Raw genomic sequence first — 21,451 nt, 5'->3', positions numbered from 1 at the left:
TTAGTGGTGGCGATTACTAAGGAGAAGATGCGAGGAAAACTGAAAGGTCTTTGGTGGATAAGTCACTTGGACCGGATGGACTGCACCCCACGGTTCTGAAGGAGGTGGCCTCAGAGATTGTGGAGGCAATAGTTGTGATATTTCAAGAATCACTGGAGTCCGGAGTGATTCCTGAGGGTTGGAAAATTGCAAACATCACACTGCTGTACAAGAAGGGAGCAAAGCAGAAGAGTGGAATCTAGAGACCGGTTAACCTGACGGGTGGTTGGTAAAATTTTACAGTCGGTTATAAAGGATGAGGTTACACAGTACTTGGAAGTTCATGATACAATAGGACAAAGTCAGCATGGTTTTAGAAAGTGGGGATCTTGCCTGACGAATCTGCTGGAGTTCTTTGAGGAAGTTAAGAGCAGGACAGACAGAGGGGAGGCTGTAGATGTTGTTTACATAGATTTACAAAGGCCTTCGATAAGGTGCTGCACGTGAGGCTGCCAGGGAAGATGAAAGCCCATGGTATTAAAGTGAAGATAGTGGGTTGGCTGGATAGCAGAAGACAAAGAGTTGCATTAAAAGGTGCTTTTTCAGGTTGGCTGCCGGTGACTAGTGGAGTTCCGCAAGGGATCGGTGCTGGGCCCGCTTCTCTTCACATTGTATATCAATGATTTAGATAAGGGGATTGTAGGTTTAGTGGCCAAGTTTGCCGATGATGCTAAGATAGGTGGAGGGGCAGGTAGTGTAGAGGAAGCAAGTACTCTGAAGAAGGACTTGGACAGGTTGGGGGAGTGGGCATAGAAGTGGCAGATGAAATTCAGTACAGTATAACAAAGTGTGGAGTCATGCATTTTGGTAATAAAAATAAAGGCATCAATTATTTTCTAAATGGAGAGAGAATCCAGAAATCATAGGAAATCAAAGGGACTTGGGAGTGCTGGTGCAGGACTTCCAAAAAGTTAATTTGCAAGTCGAATCGGGAGTTAGGAAGGCAAATTCAGTGCTAGCATTTATATCAAGAAGAAGGGAATACAAAAACAGTGATGTCATGTTGAGGATCGAAAAGGCGGTTATAGGCCGCGTTTGGAGAACTGTGAACATATTTGGTCCCCATATCTGAGGAAGGATGTGCTGGCTCTGGAGAGGGTCCAGAGGAGGTTTACAAGAATGATTGCAGGAATGAGTGGGTTGGCATATAATGAGCATTAGACAGCACTGGGCTTCTACTCATTGGAGTTTAGAAGGTTGAGAGTGGACCTCATTGAAACTTGCGGAACAATGAAAGGCATAGATAGGTAAGGATGTTTCCACTGGTGGGAGAGTCTTGGATCAGAGGTCATAGCCTCAGAATTAAAGGGCCCTCTTTTAGATATTAGGTGAGGAGGAACTTCTTTGGTCAGAGGGTAGTTAATCTGTGGAACACATTGCCACAGAGGGCTGTGGAGGCCAAGAGTGGATATTTTAAGGCGGGGGATAACCAAGTTCTTGTGAAGAACAGGTGTCAAGGGTTATGGGGAGAAGGCATGAAAATGGGATGAGGAGACAGAGATCAGCCATGATTGAATGGTGGAATAGACTTGATGGGCCAAATGACCTAATTCTACTCCTGTAACCTATGAACTTGTGAAATAATGATCTCTTACATGGCGTCGCTGGCTCACAATCGACAGAGAGAGTTTTGCACCCTTAGTTACCATCCATTGCTCCCTCACTACTTGAGCTTTAGGAAGCCAATTATAGTAGTGCCAAAACAAATTGCAGGCTCCACTCGTTCTCCCCACCCCGTCACCCTCTTCTCCCCCCCCTCTTTTAAAGGACTTAAGTGACTCTTCCCGTACACTGTGCTTTCACTGTCTTAATTACAGCGCCAACCTTTGTGTTCATCGCGGTGTGTGTCTGTATCACATTGGCTTTGCACCGTGTGAGTTTCACTCAAGGGCCTGTCCCACGAGCATGCGACCTGCCTGCGGGAAGCGTGATCTAAAGGGCCGGTCCCAGCATGCGCCTGCATACAGCAAGCGCGACCAAACCAGAAGCGGGGTCCGCGCGGAGGTCGAGTGAGTGAAATGAAGTTCGAACGATGTCCACGGGAAGTTCGCGCGTGACATATGGCGTCGAGGCGGCTCAAGGCTGGCAGGCCGTTGTCGCGCGGAATGTTTAAACACGGTCAGTTTTTCGGAGCCCTGCGTGATGTCGGGACCAGCTCCGCACAACTCCATACGGCTCCGGGAATCGAAGCGGGAGCGGCCCCGCGAGGCCGTACGGCTCAAGCGACCACGTTAGGTCGCGCTTGCTGCATGGAGTTGCATGCTCGTGGGACAGGCCCTTTAGACAGCGTTCTCCCCGCTTGCCCTGTCCCCCGCTTGCATAACAGGCTGGTGAAGGAAGCGATGTGTGTACGTGTGTGTCTGTGTGCTCCACTCTGACAGTCGCCGTTCAAGTAGCCGTTCCAGTCGCCGGTTTTTCAGCGACCTGCTGTGACTTGACAGTCGCCAGCAGTCGCCTGAAAAATCGCATGTGGGACAGGCCCATTAATGTTTCAGCTCAATGATTTCTCAGCAGGCTTTGAAGTTTCAAATTAAGGAGGACCCCGCATGGGGGAATCACCGTGGGGGGGGGGGGACGAAGAACAAAGGAGGACCTGGCGAGCGATACTTTGTAACTTTGTTGGTGCCCTTTATGTATCGACTCTTTGCATACCTTGGGTTTGGGTATACTGTGGAAAGCTTGATTGTAATCATATATAGTCATTCCGCTGACTGGTTAGAATGCACCAAAAGCCTACTCCTGCACCAATTTTCTATCTGTGTTTCTATGTTTTCACTGTGCCTCGGCACACGTGACAATAAGCTAAACTCAACTCATTTCTGAAGCTGCTCTCTGTCCCGCTGTCCACTTTGACAGCCTTCTTCACAACCCATGTCTCCAGCAATTTTAGTGTCGTGTCTAAAGATGGAAGCCATCCGTTACCCTGGGATGGCCAGATAATGCACATGAGCAGCAGGTAGCGGTGAAACCAAGCTGAAGTGGGTGGAAGCAGCAATACAATTAGAAGATTTTTGCTCGCTTATTCAATACACAGCCTGTCATTCCGCTAAAAATGACAAGTTGTGAGTCAGGTCCCGTATCCAGTGTTCATTGCACTCAATCATCTTATTGCTATTTTTGGATGAATGTTTTCTTGGTGCAGGTTGAAAATCTGCAGGAATCTGTTATATGTGATGTTTCTGTGAAACAGGCTTGGGGAGGACTTCCTTCCTGATCGGCTAATGTTTGTGTTAACCTAAAGGAGGAAAATCTGAAATAAAAAAGACATCTCTTGCAAATGTTTGGCAGGTCAGGCAGCATCTCTGGGGGGAGGGGAGGAGGGGGGGGGGGGGGGGAGCTGAGTGAATGGATAGGATTGTGTTTGATCCAAGCATGTTCTCTTGACCATTAGGTACGAGGTACAGGAGTGTGGAATCTCATCCCTCCAGATTCAGGGACAGTTTCATCTACCTCATTGGAGACCCTCAAACTAACCAGGCTTTACGGGGCTTTATTTTGCTCTTCTTCTCTTCATCCTGTATCTGTGCACTGTGGGCCGCGTGATTGTAATCGTGAATGGTCTTTTCGCTGTCTCGATAACGCGCAACAAAAAAGCTTTTCACTGCTCCTCAGCACACGTGGCAATAAACTAAACTAAACTAAACTAAACTCATGTACCCCATGCTATTACCATCATGGCACTAATCTTCTGTAAATCTTGTTCACACCTATACAGAATGGAAACATGGTCTTGAATATCAGACTTTGGATCCCCCTTTTCCCAGTTTGTCAAATGACTTTTGTATGGTCAGGCAAACGCCTCCGTTGCCATGCTGTGTGAACGGAGAGGTTGAGAAGGAGTTTCTTCCCAGAGGCCATTAGGACTGTAAACTCCTATCTCACCAGGGACTAACCTACTGTACCACTCTACTGCTTTTTTTTTCATTGCTGTTTTTTTTCCCTTTTTCCTTCCGCCCACAATATTTAATATGTAAAAGAATATGTGATTCTGTTCCATTCTGTTTGCAGTTTGTTTGGTTGTTTGTTTGTTTGTCTTTTTGCACAAAGTCCGCGAGCATTGCTACTTTTCATTTCACTGCACATCTCGCATGTGTATGTGACGAATAAACTTGACTTGAACTGATGGATGAGAGCAATGAAAAATCTAAGCATTATTTAAGAATACATCACTAATGCTTAAATCGGTGAAATTAACTAACAGCGTTCACATAATTAAAATGAAGAGAAACAAAAAAATTTCTCTGCCACCCACTTTTCAATCCAGGGGCTTGACTTCCAGTGCTGACGTGGAGTGAGTTGTAGGTCGATTGACAATGCTGGAGGTCAGCATCTGACTTGCCTCTGCTTTGGTTTTGTTTAATTTAGAGATACAAGTCAAGTCAAGTCAAGTCAAGTTTATTTGCAACATACACATACGAGATGTGCAGTGAAATGAAAGTGGCAATGCTCGCGGACTTTTGTGCAAAAGACAAACAACAAAACAACCAAACAAATTATAAACACAATCATAACACACATATTATTTTACATAATAAATAATGGAAGGAAAAACGTTCAGTACAGTTAGTCCCTGGTGAGATAGGCGTTTACAGTCCAAATTGCCTCTGGGAAGAAACTCCTTCTCAACCTCTCCGTTCTCACCGCATGGCAACGGAGGCGTTTGCCTGACCGTATCAGCTGCAACAGTCCGTTGCAGGGGTGGAAGGGGTCTCCCATGATTTTGTTTGCTCTGGAGTTGCACCTCCTGTTGTATAGTTCCTGCAGGGGAGCGAGTGAAGTTCCCATAGTGCGTTCGGCCGAACGCACTACTCTCTGCAGAGCCTTCTTGTCCTTGGCAGAGCAATTCCCAAACCAGATGGTAATGTTCCCGGACAAGATGCTTTCCACCGCCGCTGCGTAGAAGCACTGGAGGATCCTCGAAGACACTCTGAATTTCCTCAATTGCCTGAGGTGGTGAAGGCGCTACCTTGCCTTACTCACGAGTGCTGAGGCGTGTGATGCCCATGTCATATCCTCGGAGATGTGGACTCCCAGATATTTAAAACAGTTCACCGTGGATACAGCGTGGAGACAAGCCTCTCGGCCCACCGAGTCCATGCCGGCCAGCAAACATCCATACATAGTTCTAGCCCACATACTAGGGACAATTTACAGAAGTCAATTAACCTACAAACCCGCACATCTTTGGAGTGGGGGAGGAAACTGGAGAACTTGGAGAAAACCCACGAGGTCACAGGGAGAACGTACAAACTCCATACTGACAGCACCTGTAGTCAGAATCGAACCTCGATCCCTGGTGTCAGGAAGCAACAACTCTACTGCTGAACCATCGTGCCGCCCTTTACCAAGTGCAGACATGGAGGCTGGGAGCACTTTGACCCTAACACAGCAGGATACGGTGTATCTATGGATAATACAGAGCACTATGTTTACATATCTGTTGTGCTGCTGCAAGTAAGAAGTTTATTGTTCCGTTGCGGGACAGATGACAATAACAACACTTGACTCTAGATCAGTGGATAATCTTCAGTGTGACCTGGCACAATCCTTTGGTTCAAAAGCTTTCATCAGAACTGCGAAAACTTAAAGATGTAGAGAAGCAGAGATTGAACCAGCGAAAGGACACAGTCCCTTCGGCCCACATTGTCCATGCTAACCAAGTTGGTATCCTGGGCTAGGCCAATTTGCCTGCATTTGACCCATATCCCTTTAAAGCCTTCCTGTCCGTGTGTCTGTCTAAATATTATTTTAAAATCGTAATTGTGTTCACTTCTGTAGCTTCCTGTGGCAGCTCATTCCAGACACGGATTACCCTCTGCGTAGAAAAAGGTATCCATGTGGCCTCTCTCACCTTAAGCCTATGGCTAATTTTAGAATCCTTCACCCTTGGAAAAATGGCAGAGAGTGTTCACTTTATCCATGCCCCTCGTGATCTTGAATATCTCAATAAGATCATTCCTCAGCTTCCCACACTCCAAAGAAAAAAAGTACCAGCCCACACAACCTCATCCTGTACTTCAAGCCTGCAAGTCCAGTTAACGTCCCGGTGAATCAGTAATGCACCCTTTCCAACTTATTGATTTCATGACATCCTTCCTATTCTTTCAGACAGCAATCCAATGCGGAAGAAGTGAATGCCTATAATTGTGTGGAAGGTTCGAGAGATTAAATCTTCTTCTTGCGTATGGCGTGCACAGCCGAAAGTTGTAAGACAACTTGTTCTGTTTGATTTTCTGTTTGTGCACGCCAGGTTGATTGCATCCGTCGAAACAGGGTGGACCACGCGAAGGTTGCAATCTCCCACCCCAAGAGATTAACTGATAAAGCAGATGACAGCAAATGGCAAAAAGGTGGTTGGTAAGATTGGGCAGCAAGGTGGCGCAGCGGTAGAGTTGGTGCCAAACAGCACTAGAGACCCAGGTTCAATCCTGACCAGGGGTGCTGTCTGTACGGAGTTTGTACGTTCTCCCCGTGACTGCGTGGGTTTTCTCCGGGTGCTCCGGTTTCCTCCCACATTTCAAAGACATGCAGGTTTGTAGGTTAATTGGCTTCTGTAAAATTGCCCCTAGTGTGTGTACGGGGTACAGTGTAAGTGTACGGGGTAATCGCTGGTCGGCACGGACTCGGTGGGCCAAAGGGCCTGTATCCGTGCTGTAACTCGAAAGTAAAGTCTAAATTCGAGGAAAAAAAATGAGGCTTAGATGAGCAGTAAATAGGGAAAGCAAAATAATTCTCCCCATTTAATTTTGAAGTCTTTGTGTGCTCCTCTTTTGGTTGTTTCCCGGTGAACCAGTTGATTTTATGAAGAAAACACACTCCTGGGCAAGCTTAATGAGAAATCGCACTTATCAGTCTTGAGAATGGTTCTCAGTAGGTTAGAGAACATGTAAATTATTCTGCAACAGATTTAGCAGGCTTGTGAGTTGCCACGTGATGTGGCACAGTGCTGTGTGTATTCACTGTGGTTTGTTTCCCCTGCTAAAGTTTCACTGCAGCTGCCTGTGCTGTTTTGTGCCACTGCTGCTGCTGTGATACCTCAGCAGTACGCGGACTGTGCCTTAGTTGATGGCCGCAGTCGTCCTGGGACTCCTGGCCTCCTTTCCACCTTATAAACAAAGGTACCCGGTGGGGCGGCACTGTGGTGCAGCGGTAGGGTTGTTGCCTCACAATGCCAGAGACCCGGGTTTGATTCAGACCACGGGTGTTGTCTGTACAGAGTTTGTACGTTCTCCCCATGACCACGTGGGCTTTCTCCGGGTGCTCCGGTCTCCTCCCACACTCCAAAGACATGCAAGGTTGTCGGTTAATTGGCTTCGGTAATGATTGTAAATTGTCCCTTGTGTGTGGGATAGTGGTAGTGTACAGAATGGTCGATGGTCGGTGCACATTAACACTATCCAACACACACAAGGGCGCAATTTAATTTTTTTTACACTTGGGCAATTAACCTGCAAACCAGTACATCTTTAGAGTGTGGGAGGCTGTAGCTCCACTGTTACACCACCTTGCTGCCATTATTGCTGTGCCGTATTCTGTGAGGTTCATATGAGGATGATAGAGAAATGACTGGCTGATGACTCCCTGTGGGGAAGAGGTCCTGAAAGAAGCAATGTTTAGATTTCAGAAAGCCTTGTCGGAAGCTACGTTCCAATTTAAGCTGGCAATGTCTATCTGGACTCTCTGGTTGTGAGAGAAGGTTTGCTACGACAGCTAATTACATCACCCAGAATTAAGAATATTAATTTCTCTAACTTCTAGTGACCCTTGCATCCCCTCTCTCCATCCCACCCCCACAGTCATACTAGCTTCAAAGTCTTGTTGAGTCTCATAGTCAGTAACTCGTTTTCACCTCGTCCTCAGCTACAAAGGTCTGTTTCCTTTATCGTCGCTACTTTGTTGAATATCTTTGTTGTAGTTCTTTTGTTCTACATCTCTCTGTATCACCATCTATATCTCTCGTTTCCCTTTCCCCTGACTCTCAGTCTGAAGAAGGGTCTCGACCCGAAAATGTCACCTATTCCTTCTCTCCAGAGATGCTGCCTGACCCGCTGAGTTACTCCAGCTTTTTGTGTCAATCTTTAAACCAGCATCTGCAGTTCCTTCCTACACAGATAATTCAACAAAGTTGTTTGTGCTTGCAGAGAACATAGAACATAGAACAAAGAGCATAGAACAGCACAGCAGTGGAATGGGCCCTTTGGCCCATAATATCTGTGCTGAACAAAATGCCAAGTTAATTTAATTCAGAATTTTTGTCCAGAAATCTACCCACACGTTTTAATAGGAACCTGAAGGGCAACTTTTACACAAAGGGTGGTGGGTAGATGGAATGGGCTGCCAGGAGTAGTTGAGGCAGGTACTATCAACAGGAGCGTTTGACCGCGCTGGGCCTGTACTCGCTGGAGTTTAGAAGGATGAGGGGAGACACCATTGAAATTTACCGTATAGTGAAAGGCCTGGATAGAGTGGATGTGGAGAGGATGTTTCCACCAGTGGGAGAGTCCAGGACTACTAGTCACAGCCTCAGAATTAAAGTATGTACCTCTAGAATGGCGTTGATGAGGAATTTCTTGAGCTGGAGGGTGGTGAATCTGTGGGATTCATTGCCGCAGACGGCTGTGGAGATCGTCAATGGATATTTTTAAGGCGGAGATTGACAGATTCTTGATTCGTAATGCCCCTGTCCCACTTAGGAAACCTGAATGGAAACCTCTGGAGACTTTGCACCCCACCTAAGGTTTCCGTGCGGTTCCCGGAGGTTGCAGGTGGTTGCCGGAGGTTGCAGGTAGTGGAAGCGGGTAGGGGGACTGACAAAAACCTCCTTTTGGACACGTACATGTCTCAATTTGAAATGGCACAAGTTACAAACTTTTGTCACGTTTGACCCGGGTTAGTTGTGGCGTGGGGTGTGGCTGGTTGGTGGCAGAGAAACAAGAACCAAGGTTTCCTTCCCGCCCTGCCACCCAGAGATGGTATGTGTTTACAGGCAAAGCCCAGAAACTAGCTGTCGGCTCCAACCCATGGAATTTAACAGGGAAGCTTTCAGTCAAAAGGAACAAAGTTGAGCTTCATGCGAGCAAAATGGAAGAGCTTGCACTGACGTGACTTGATTCACAACCAGGGATCGTGAATGTTTCAGGCTGCTATTTTTCCATACGTGCTATGAACTGAGTGCTGGTTCTCCCCTTTCACCTCCTACAGATTCTTCCTCCAGCTGTCAGTCACATACGTGGTTATGTAAGATGCTTTGTTGCAGCACCACTTTGTTAAAACACAAGCCCTTCCCAGTTTCCGAAGGCCCGACTTATGGATGCTGCCACATAGGAGCGCGCAGTCCTAATATTCATTTTCAATTATCCCATGTACATACATTGCTTCATACCTACCAACAGTACTCTCTCTCTCGCTCTCTCTCTCTCTCTCTCTCCTCTCTCTCCCTCTCCCTCTCTCCTCTCCCTCTCCCTCCCTCTCCCTCTCCCGCTCCCTCTCCCTCTCCCTCTCCATCTCCCTCTCCCTTTCCCTCTCTCAGTATTTTCACTCAGTCACTGTCACTCTGTGTTTCTCTGTCGGTCCCTCTGTGTCGTTGTCAGTGCCTCTCTCTATTCTCTCTCTGCCTGCGTGCCGCTCTCTGTCTGTCTGTCTCTGTCTGTCTGTCAGTCTGTCTCTCTCTCTCTCTGTGTCAATCTCACTGTCAGTCTCTGTCACTCGCTCTGTCTGGCTCTCTGTCTCTCTCTGTCTCTGTCTCCCTCTCATCATTGATTTTTCTTATCACTCTTATGTGCTTTTGATGCCATTGATTACAGCATCGCGGAGGCACGATGACTATATGAAGATGATTTTGTGTATTATCCAACATATGAACAGGATTGACGCATGGGGTCTGTGAAAACGGAATCATGTCGCGACCCAGGGATGGCCTGTCTAGGGCAGTCAATAGACTATAGACAATAGTTGCAGGAGTAGGCCATTCGGCCCTTCGAGCCATTCAATGTGATCATGGCTGATTAATGGTAGTCTTGCTGTTAGCTTTGAAATGCAGTGGCATATGGTGAATTACCTTCTGTGGCTGATTAAGTTGCCTTTGGCCACGTGCCAATAGAGGAGTCAATATAACAGAGGAGTCAAATATTTCAGGTCATATTGAGATAAAGATAACATCCTTTCAGGTGACTGCAGATTCTGGAATCCAAAGCAACAAACAACCTACAGGAGGATTGACACAAAGTGCTGGAGTAACTCAGTGGGTCAGGCAACATCTCTGGAGAACATAGTCATAGAGTGATACAGTGTGAAAACAGGCCCTTCGGCCCAACTTGTCTACACTGGCCAACGTTGCAGCTACACTAGTCCCACCTGCCTGTGTTTGGTCCATATCCCTCCATACATGTCCCACCATCTACCTGTCTAACTGTTTCTTAAATGTTTGGATAATCTCTGCCTCAACAACCACCTCTGGCAGCTCGTTCCATACACCTACCACCCCTTGTGTGAAAAAGTTACCCCTCAGAGTCCTATTAAATCTTTTCCCCTTCACCTTAAGCCTATGTATCCGGGTGGCCGATTCCCCTACTCTGGGCAAGAGATTCTGTGCAGCTACCCGATCTATTTCTCTCATCATTTTATACACATCTATAAGAACACCCCTCATCCTTCTGCGCACCAAGGAATAGAGACCCAGCCTATTCAACCTCCCTATAGATCTAGTCCTGGCACCATCCTCGTAAATCTTCTCTGCACCCTCTCTAGCTCGACAACATCTTTCCTATAATATGGTAGCCATGGGTAGGTGTCCCTTTCCATCCACTCCTGCCACTTGACCTGCTGCAAATCCTCCACCAGGTTGTGCGTTGCATCAGATTGTGTGTCTGTTGGCACTCTAAACCTGAGTTAAAAAACTTCTGATAGCCATGAAGTGCTGGAGTAACTCAGCGGGTCAGCGAGTACTTCTGGAGAAGAAGGATGGGTGACGATTCAGGTCGGGACCATTCTTCAGACTCCATCTTAAAACGCCATTAAAAACTCCATCTCTCTCCCCACCCCATCCGTTCTCCTTGATACAGCTCGGTGACTGGATGCTGGCCAGTTCAGAAGCACTGAGACGACACTTCATATTTTCTTTCGTTCAGGCTTCCCACCTTACCATTGAACCTGATTTAATGGTGGCAATCAGGGAAAGTGGTCAGCTGAAGGCAGGTGGTGACAGACTCGGTGAGACGGTGAATGCTCGTATGGCTCTGCCTGTAATCCAGAGGAGCCCCATCCTGATATCAGGCAACTGGATCATCCCACCACAACCAGAGAGAAGTCCTGAACTACTATCTACCTCATTGGTGACCCTCGGGCTGCTCTTGATCGGACTTTGCTGGATATACCTTGCACTAAACGTTATTCCCTTATCATGTATCTACACTGCGAACGGATCGATTATAACCCTGTATTGTCTTTCTGCTGTCTGGTTAACACGCAACAAAAAGCTTTTCACAGTACCTCGGTACACGTGACAATAAACTAAACTGAACTGCTCTCCTAACTTGACTCCACCACGTAAAGTCTGAATCCAAAGATTAATTTAGTTTAGTTTAGTCTTAGTTTAGTTTAGTTTATTGTTACGTGCACCGAGGTGCAGTGAAAAGCTTTTGTTGCGTGCTAACCAGTCAGCGGCAAGACAATACATGATTACAATCAAACCAGCCACAGTGTAGTTCAACTTATTGTCACGTGTGCTGAGGCACAGTGGAAAGATCTTATTGCGTGCTAACCAGTCCACAGAAAGGCAATACATGAATACAGTCGAGCCATCCGCAGGGTACAGATACATGTTAAAGAGAATGACATGAATAACTCAGCCGGACAGGCAGCATCTCTGGAGAGGAATGGGAGATGCTGCCTGTCCCGCTGAGTTACTCCAGCTTTATGTGTCTATCTTTTTTCTAGTTCAAGTGACTCATATTGTGTTTTGAATTGAATTCTGTCTTTAATTTGTGTACTAGTCATGTCTCTACTATTTATTTCATTCCGCTTACATGTTTTTCCTCTACTTGCTAGATTTTTGTAAGGTGTCCTTGAGACTCTTGAAAGGCGCCCATAAATAAAATGTATTATTATTATTATGAAGTGAGTTTATTGTCATGTGTCCCTGTATAGGACAATGAAATTCTTGCTTTGCTTCAGCACACAGAACATAGTAGGCATTTACTACAAAACAGATAAGTCTGTCCATATGCCATAATATAAATATATACACACTTGAATAAATAAACTGATAAAGTGCAAATAACAGATAATGGGTTCATAATAATCGGAGTTTTGTCCGAGCCAGGTTTAATAGCCTGATGGCTGTGGGGAAGTAGCTATTCCTGAACCTGGTCATTGCAGTCTTCAGGCTCCTGTACATTCTACCTGAAGGTAGCAGGGAGATGAGTGTGTGGCTAGGATGATGTGGGTCTTTGATGATGCTGCCAGCCTTTTTGAGGCAGCGACTGCGATAGATCCCCTTGATGGTAGGAAGGTCAGAGCCGATGATGGATTGGGCAGTGTTTACTACTTTTTGTAGTCTTTTCCTCTCCAGGGCGCTCAAATTGCCGAACCAAGCCACGATGCAACCGGTCAGCTTGCTCTCTACTGTGCACCTGTAGAAGTTAGAGTTCGGTTTAAACCAGCATCTGCAGTTCCTTCTTACACATGACATGAATAACGTCTGGTGCAAGATAAAGTCCAGGGAAGTCTGATCAAAGATAGTCGATGGGTCTCCAATGAAGTAGATGGGAAGTTAGGACTGGTCTTTAGTTTGTGGTAGGATGGTTCAGTTGCCTGATAACAGCTGGGAATAAACTGTCCATGAATCTGGAGGTGGAGGTGGAAGAAGCTCACAGTTTGGGGATTGAATCCCATTCATTTTCCCGGGACTGGGCACCAATTCCAAGAAGGGAATGAGTTTGGCTTCCATCTACCATGTTTTTGAGAGTGGATCTATTTCAGTGAAATAAATATAATCTATTTCAATTAGACTCTATTGTCACATATACCCAAGTGCAGTGCAATTATTTTTCTTTTGCCTACAGTTCAGTGCCAATCCTGCTATGTATTACAAAACAATCATACAAGCGAGCAGGATGTTAGCCCACACTGAGTCAGTACACAAGTCGCCACGTTTTAGGGGCCATCATTGTTTAAAAGACATTTGGACAGGTACAGGGATAGGACAGGTTTAGAGGAATAATGGCAGGTGGAAGGGGCATGTTGGTCGACGTGGGCAAGTTGGATTAAAGGACATGTTACCCCACTGTATGACTATGGCTCGATAACATTAATACAAGCATGAGGCTAACAGTCATTCTGCTGCATCCAAGGCTTTGATCTCTATTCCATTTTGGGGCCATGTTGTGTTTGTTCATTGTTCCATCACCCTCAGCTCCTGGGGTTTCCCCGACCGCTGATTGTATTGGCACAAAATACACCAGACCAATTTTAGACCAGTAACTGGAGTTTGACTATGATGGTAGGAAGGTCTCTGGTCAAGTAGTTGAAGATGTTTGGACTGACGACATGCCCTGAGGAACTACTACAGTCATGTCTTGGGACTGGGGTGATGTAAAAATGTGATGAATTGATTTTAGAAACAGGCCCATCGTCCCACCGAGTCCATGCCGAACAGCAATCACCCCATTCACTAGCACTGTCTCACACACTAGGGACAGCATACAATTAACAGAAGGCAATTAATCTACAAACCTGTACATTTTTGGAGGAAACTGGAGCACCCGGAGGAATCCCACACGGCCTCAGGGAGAACGTACAAACTCCGTACAGACAGCAACCATAGTCTTGATCGAACCTGGGTCTCTGGTGCTGTGAGGCAGCAACTCGACTGCTGCTCCACTGTGCCGCTGCTTATTAACAATTTGGGAGAAAACAATGACTCAAGCATAGGACCAAGGATCCTCTCTGCTGGGAACACATCAATTACCCCTGTTCCATATAGCTTTGGCAAACTTTGAAAAACTTGATGGTTAAAGATCTCAACAGACAAAAAAAAAACCCAGCATGGAAGACAATTCCTTAGCTCCCTGAAAGTTGCAACACAAGTAGACAAAGTTGTAATGAAGGCATATGGTATTCCTGCCTTCATTGAGTCCTAGCAGTCAAATTGCTGCTTTATAAAAACTTTACAGAGGACAATTAACCTTCAAACCCACACGCGTTTGGGATGTGGGAGGAAAGTGGACCACCTGGAGGGAGAACGTACAAACTCCACACTGAGAGCACCTGAGGTTAGGATTGAACCCGGGTCTCTGGCGCTGTAAGGCAGCAACACTACCAGCTGTGCCACTGTGCTGCTGATGTTGCAACACTGTGCCAGATGTCGGCAGAAACCTCGCCACCTGCCCGGGGCCTGAGCAAAATGCTGTTCTGCCACCTTGAAGCAGATACCCAGGGCACACGGGAAAGACCAGCAAGTGAGAGCAAATGCAATCTGCTCGCTTTTGAGAAGATCAGGCACAAGTCTTTGTGTGTACTTCATAGCCCGAGAGCTAGATGGAATATTTAGAATTGACTTCCTGTGGTCTTGCTGCCAAAATGTTCCACAATGTCCTCCACTGTAACACTTAAACTGTCTTTATGAAGTTCAAGTGCAAACCCCTAGCCGTCGAACAAAGAGCCTGCACAGATCATCCGCAGCAATATTCGGTTTTTGCTTTTTGCTTCCCAGTGTCAAAAAACCCATAACTAATGCCAATTATGTGCTACCGGAAATTATTGATTATCAGATTAAGAATCAATTAAAGACAGCCATGCTGAACAACTCAATAACTTCATTTAGGTTGGCATTGATAATTAGATTCTTATTACATCTGAATTTTTATAATCTACTACTTCATGAATCATACTTCATTACAGTATTCTGAAACTGTTAATAACGTTAAATTAGATGTCGTCAAATCTTAGTTAATTTTAGCTTAATTTTAACTTCCCAGTGGCACAATCAAATAGATGAAGTGTTTCACCAGATATGTGTGTTCTCCATGAGAGAAATAGATCAGGTAGATAGGTAAAACGGGAACTGGAGGGGATAGGTTTAAGGTGAAAGGGGAAGATTTAACAAGAATCTGAAGGGTAACTTTTTCATACAAAGGGTGGTGGGAACTAGTGTAGATGGAGGTAGTTGAGGTAGTATGGAGGTAGTTGAGGCTGGGACTATTGCAAAGTTTAAGAAACAATGAAGACAGGTACATGTTTAGGACAGGTTTGGATGGATATGGGCCAAAAGGAGGGAGGTGGGACTAGTGTAAATGGGACATGTTGGTTGGTGTAGGCAGGTTAAGCTGCACGGCTGTTTCGACAGTGTAGCACTCTATGACTCTATGTATTATCATTGTTTGGGTTTATGTACCTATACATTCTTGGTTCAGCATCAATGCTGGTCTAATGTTGGATCTTGTGAAAGTCGAGAACGCAGGCACAAGGAACTGAAGATGCTGGTTCACACAACAAAGAGATACAAACTACGGAAGTAACTCAGTGGGTCAAGGCAGCATTTCTGGAGGACATGAATGGGGGCCATTTCGGGATGGGACCATTTACTTTGGCCCACTGCACCCATGCCGGCCAGCGATCACGTCGCAGCGGCCTCTGCAGCCCGTCTGTCTTTTTATTATTTTTTGTCTCGTTTGAATGTAGTTTTTATTAATTTTGTTTTGTGTATGTGTGTGGGTATGTGTGTGGGGGGGCGGGGGGTGAGGGAAACTTTTAAAATATTTTCCCTGTAAGGAGAACCCGACCTTTTCTCTGTCGGGTCTCCGTTGTCGTTGGGGCCTAGCACCGTGGAGCGGCCACCAACCGGAATGACCTGGGCTCCAGTCGCAGAGCTGCGGACCTACTTACCATCATGGAGCTGGCCGAGTTCGGAGCGGGTGGAGCTGTAGTGGCGCTCGGCTGCGACCCGACCCCGGAGATTCGGAGGCTCCAACCGCCGGCCCGGTGGACGGTGACACCGGGAGCCCGCGGGTCCCTGCTGGGAGGCCGCTTTTCGGGGCTTCCGCAACGGCGACTTCTCCCGCCCGAGTTGCGGGGTTGAAGAGTGCCTTGAGCGGGGCCTTAAATCGCCCGGCGTGGCTTTAAATGGCCGCGGGACACTTACCATCGCCCGCCGGGGGCTTTGACTCTGACATCGGGAGGGGAATGGGGAGTGCAGGGGAGAGATAAGTCTTTGCCTTCCATCACAGCGAGGAGGAGATGCGCTGTGATGGATGTTTGTGTAAATTGTGTTGTGTCTTGGTTCTTTTTCATGTGTGTATGACTGCAGAAACAACATTTCGTTTGAACCTCAATGAGGTTCAAATGACAAATAAATTGTATTGTATTGTATTGATCACCCCGTAAACAAGCACTATCCTACACACTAGGGATAATTTACAATTTTTATCAAAACCAATCAACCTACAAAACCTGTACATCTTTGGAGTGTGGGAGGAAACTGGAGCACCTTTAGAAAACTCACGCAGTCACAGGCAGAACGTACAAACTCCATACAGACAGCACCCTAGTCAGGATTGAACCCGGGTCTCTGGCACGGTAAGGCAGCAATTCTACTGCTGTGCCACTGTGCTGCCCTTCTTCAAACTGATTGTGGTAGTGGTGAAGAAAGTTGGACAAGAGGTGAGGCGTTAGTTGGGATTACATCCTTAATTTTGTACTCGTATGAGTGAAATCTACCACATAGAGTCACGCAATATGCAGAAAATGCTGGGGTAACTCAGCGGGATAGGCAGCATCTCGGGAGAGAAGGTATGGGTGACGTCTCAGATCTCGACATTTTGTGTCTATCTTCATTTTAATCCAGCATCAGTAGTTCCTACCGACACGTCATGTTAATATGCCTCTTCTTCAATAATGGACTCGGTTTACACTTCTATCAAATTGAGCCGCAGACCAAATAGTTTAAATTACCTTGGATAAATGGACGGTATGTTGTTTATCTAGACAGTACATGTTCTGTGGTGGGTAGATTTAAATCAACAATGACAAAATTGTGTAAAACATTGGACGTTTGAACAACTGCATTTCACATTCTGTGGAGAGCACTCGATGTAACAAAATGCTTGAGCTCATTCCTGTAAATATGGGGTAGATATGGTGTATTCCTTCTTTTGAAACTCCGGCTTCATTTTTATGGATCAGGCTTGAAGTTTAGTTTTGTTTAGTTTGTGTCGTTTGGCCAGATGCTTTTCAAGCAAGGAGGCAGAAAGTTCATCAGAGGAGACCAGGACATTAGAATTAAGGTTATCCGTGATCTTTATTAAATGGTAGGACAGACTCGAGGGGCCATGCAGCCTTCTCCTACACCTTGTTTAGTTTATTATCATGTGTACCAAGGTACATTAAAACATTTTATATTGCGTTCTAAAGGGCCTGTCTTTCCCGAGTTACTCACAAATTCTCCCGAGTTTTCCCTTTGATTCAAACTCGAAGAATGTCCGTAGAGAGTCCGTAGCGAGCCCGTTGGAAGCCGTAGGAGTCTTTAGATATATCCTAGCGGCTCGTTATGCCAGCTGTAGGTACTCGGGGCATCAGGTAAGTCGGGACGTTTTTTCCAGCATGTCAAAAAAGTCCATGAGTAAAAAGATAGTCTGGAGGAGGAGTTCGTAGATCACAAAAACCTTGATTTTTTTTTTACGGTCCTTTCAACTCTGCAGAGGACTCGGGAAAGTGGGACAGGCCCTTAACTAGTCAGCGAAAAGATTATACATGATTACAATCAAGCCGTCCACAGTGTACAGATACAGGTCAAAAGGGTATAACATTTAGTGCAGATAAGGTCCAATTAATTCCAATTAATGATAGCGTGAAGGTCTTTGGTGAGGCAGATGGGTGTTCAGGTCTGTCCTCTAGCTGGTGAGAGGACCGTTCAGTTAAGCAGGTAGCCTACTGATGTTTGTCAGACTGAAGTGTGAAAAGTAAGCTGGAGCCACCATTAACAATGTAAGTTGTGGAAGGGTTAGGTTTTCCTGAGGGGATGGCAGTTGTGGGCAATCATTTGGCAAGATGAGCCACAACATATAATTCATTAAATTGAGTTGGATTTCCACCACTTTACCTGTCAAACCGCACAATCTCCATCCAATACCTCATTGAAAAACCAATAAAAATCTCATCATAGCCAAAGAGTCCACCCTATATGTTTCCACTTGTGGGAGAGCCGAGGACCTTAGAATAAAAGGACGTACCTTTAGAAAGGGATGAGGAGGAATTTATCTTGTCATAGGGTGGTGAAGCTGTGATATTCATAGCCACAGATTACTGTGGGGGCCAAGTCAATGGATATTTTTAAGGCGGAGATTGACAGAATCTTGATTAGTAAGGGTGTCAGGGGTTAGGGGGAGAAGGCAAGAGAATGGGGTTGAGAGGGAAAGATAGATCAGCCATGATTGAATGGCGGAGTAGACTTGATGTGCATTTGGCCTAATTCTGCCCCTAATTCTGCCCCTATGACAATAAATGTAACTTGAACTTGATTTGTGAACTTATCTCCAGATTTAAATATGTTGATTTCTTCAAAATGGAAGTCTCTTAGACACCAAAGGATTACTTACCCCTTCTAAATTATCGATGTTAGTGTTACGGCAAGACCACCAAATCTTTCTTGAGATGGTGCTTATTTTCCTCGGAGTTCTGTTCTCTGTTCCCACATTCTCAACAGTGCATTTAATTCACATGGCTTTGTTCGAAGTCCCCACTTTGTACAGATACTTGTTGTCATCAGCCATCTCAACCATTGTGAAGCCCTTCACAGAGTGTCAATGGCAAGTAGTCTAAGGACTATTCAGCCAACAACATTGAATAGCGGCACGGTGGTGCAGCGGTAGAGTTGCTGCCTTATAGCACCAGGGATCGATCCTGCTTATGGGTGCTTGTCTGTACGGAGTTTGTACATTCCCCCTATGACCTGCGGGGGTTTTTCCCTGGTGCTCCAGTTTCCACCCACACCTCAAAGGAGTGCAGATTTGTAGATTAATTGGCTTGGAATAAATGTAAATTGTCCCTGATGTGTATAGGATAAGGCTTGTGTACGGGGATCGCTGGTCGGCGCGGACTCGGTGGGCCGAATGGCCTGGTTCTTTGCGTTGTATCTCTGAACTAAACCAAAACAAATGAAGCTAATTGATACAAAGTTGCGGAATTACTTAACGGGACGGACAGCATCTCTGGAAAGCATGGATGGGTGACGTTTTGGGTCAGGACCCTTCTGCAGAAACCTCACTGGCTCGGAGAAAGCAGAAAGTACAAAAAAAATTCAGATTGTAAACACTAAGCCAAATAGACAGGGGGAATGAAATACAGGTTGAAGAAAAAGATGAAAATGTCAGAAAACATCAAACAACAGTATCATTGGCATTCTACAACAATGAGTAGTTTCCATCGGTACAAGGCTCCATACGTGGTCAGAACACAAAGTTCTGGAGTTACTCAGTGGGTCAAAATTGTTGAAATGATAGAAGGCAACAAGTTTAGTGTAGAGATACAGCGATGAAACACGCCTTCAGTCCGCCGAGCCCATGACTACCAGCGATCATCTCGTACACCAGCACTATCCTACACACTAGGGACAACTTTACAATTTTTACCGAAGAAAATTAACCTACCGTCCTGAACATGTTTGGAGTATGGGAGGAAACCGGAACACCCGGAGAAAACGCACAAGGTCATGGGGAGAACGTACAAACTCCATACAGACAGCACCTTAGTCAGGATCGAACCTGGGTCTCTGGCGCTGTAAGGCAGCAACTCTACTGCTGCGACACCGTGCCTGCCTTCTTCAAACTGATTGTAGTAGTGGGGAAGAAAGTTAGATGAGAAGTGAGGAGACAGTTGGGAATACATCCTTTTTGGAATTGGGACTGGTTTATTATTTTTCAAGCAAGGGGGTAGAAAGTTCATCAGAGGAGAACAGGAAATAAGAATTAAGGTTATCCATGATCTTTATTAAATGGTAGAACAAGCTCAGGGGGCCATGTAGCCTTCTCCTACACCTTGTTTAGTTTAGTTTAGTTTAGTTTATTATCATGTGTACCGAGGTACAGCAAAAAGCTTTTTGTCGCGTGCGAACCAGTCAGCAAAAAGAATAGACATGATTCTAATCAATCCACAGAGTACACATACAGGTCAAAATGGTATAACACTTAGTGCAAGGTAAGGTCCTATTAATTCAAATTAAAGATAGCGTGAATGTCTTCGGTGAGGCAGATGGGAGTTCAGGACTCCATACAAACTCCATACAGACAGCACCTGTAGTCAGGATTGAACCCGGGTCTCTGATGCTGTAAGTCAGCATCTCTAACGCTGCACCACCGTGCTGCCTCTAAATCTTATCTTGTCAAAAATGTATCTGCGTTTGAGTGGGACTTTGCACATGACCTCGTATGTTTAGCGTAATTAGTGGTATTTAATGCACTTTTACTTTTGTGTACAGGATTGAATGCGAGGTCTTGTTGTCTTGGATAACTCGGATAGCAAGCTCCAGATTTCTGCATGTGTTTAAGTTCTGCCGCCTGCTGTTTGATGCGCTCGATATGATCCCTGACTGCCGTTACCCTCAACACAAAATCTGGGATACTGTTTGTTCCTTTACTCCTTGGTATCGGAGCAGTGGGGAGGACTGGAACTGGCTGCTAAAAATATCTCCAAAGGTTAACCAGCTACACTTGGGAAGAAAATTAGCTATTTGTCACATTGTGCCTCAGTTCTCCATCATTGCCCAGAAGCGAGTGCACGACCGCCTTCTCTTCGTAGCTAAAAATAGGGCAAAGCCATCATTCCATCTCTCGGTGTTTCCATAACATTGAATTATCACGCTCTCATTTACTTTAGATTTTGTTAATTTCATCAGTGGCAGGCCGCCTTCCTCTGTATAAGATATGAGGTAACGGGCTAAAGCAGGTTTGGTTATTCTTGTTCTCACTCTGCCAACGGTAATGACAGTGAGTAACAAAGCCCTTTCTACACCATAGCTGTGAATTTGCATTTGCTGCAGTTTTTCAGATGAGTCACAGTGAATGTGTTAATGTGGAAATATTTATTCCGGTTTAAGAAGGTGGGAGATTTTATCTCTAGCTTGGTTTGGTGTCAACAGCTCGAAGCACTCATGATCACTTTGCTGCGGTATCTGTGAGGAGATTAAACCCTGAGTCTATTATCTCTAATAAACACTAATAGGAGTCATTTATAACAATATTTCTTTTCTCTCTGAAATGGGCTTCGCAGCGTAATTCCTTACGATTCTCCCCGTCCAGTGTTAGTGCTGCTTGGCAGGATTCCTCTTTCCATGGCTCCGTGGTACTTCGAGTCCCTCTTCCTGAACCTTGCGGTTTGTCAAGTGAGGAAAGTGTGGGCAATGGAACAGATTACATTTTCGGGA

This window comes from Leucoraja erinacea, chromosome 5 (genome assembly GCF_028641065.1).
Source record: "Leucoraja erinacea ecotype New England chromosome 5, Leri_hhj_1, whole genome shotgun sequence".
Lineage (NCBI taxonomy): Eukaryota > Metazoa > Chordata > Chondrichthyes > Rajiformes > Rajidae > Leucoraja > Leucoraja erinaceus.
Note: the sequence above shows the minus strand (reverse complement) of the source record.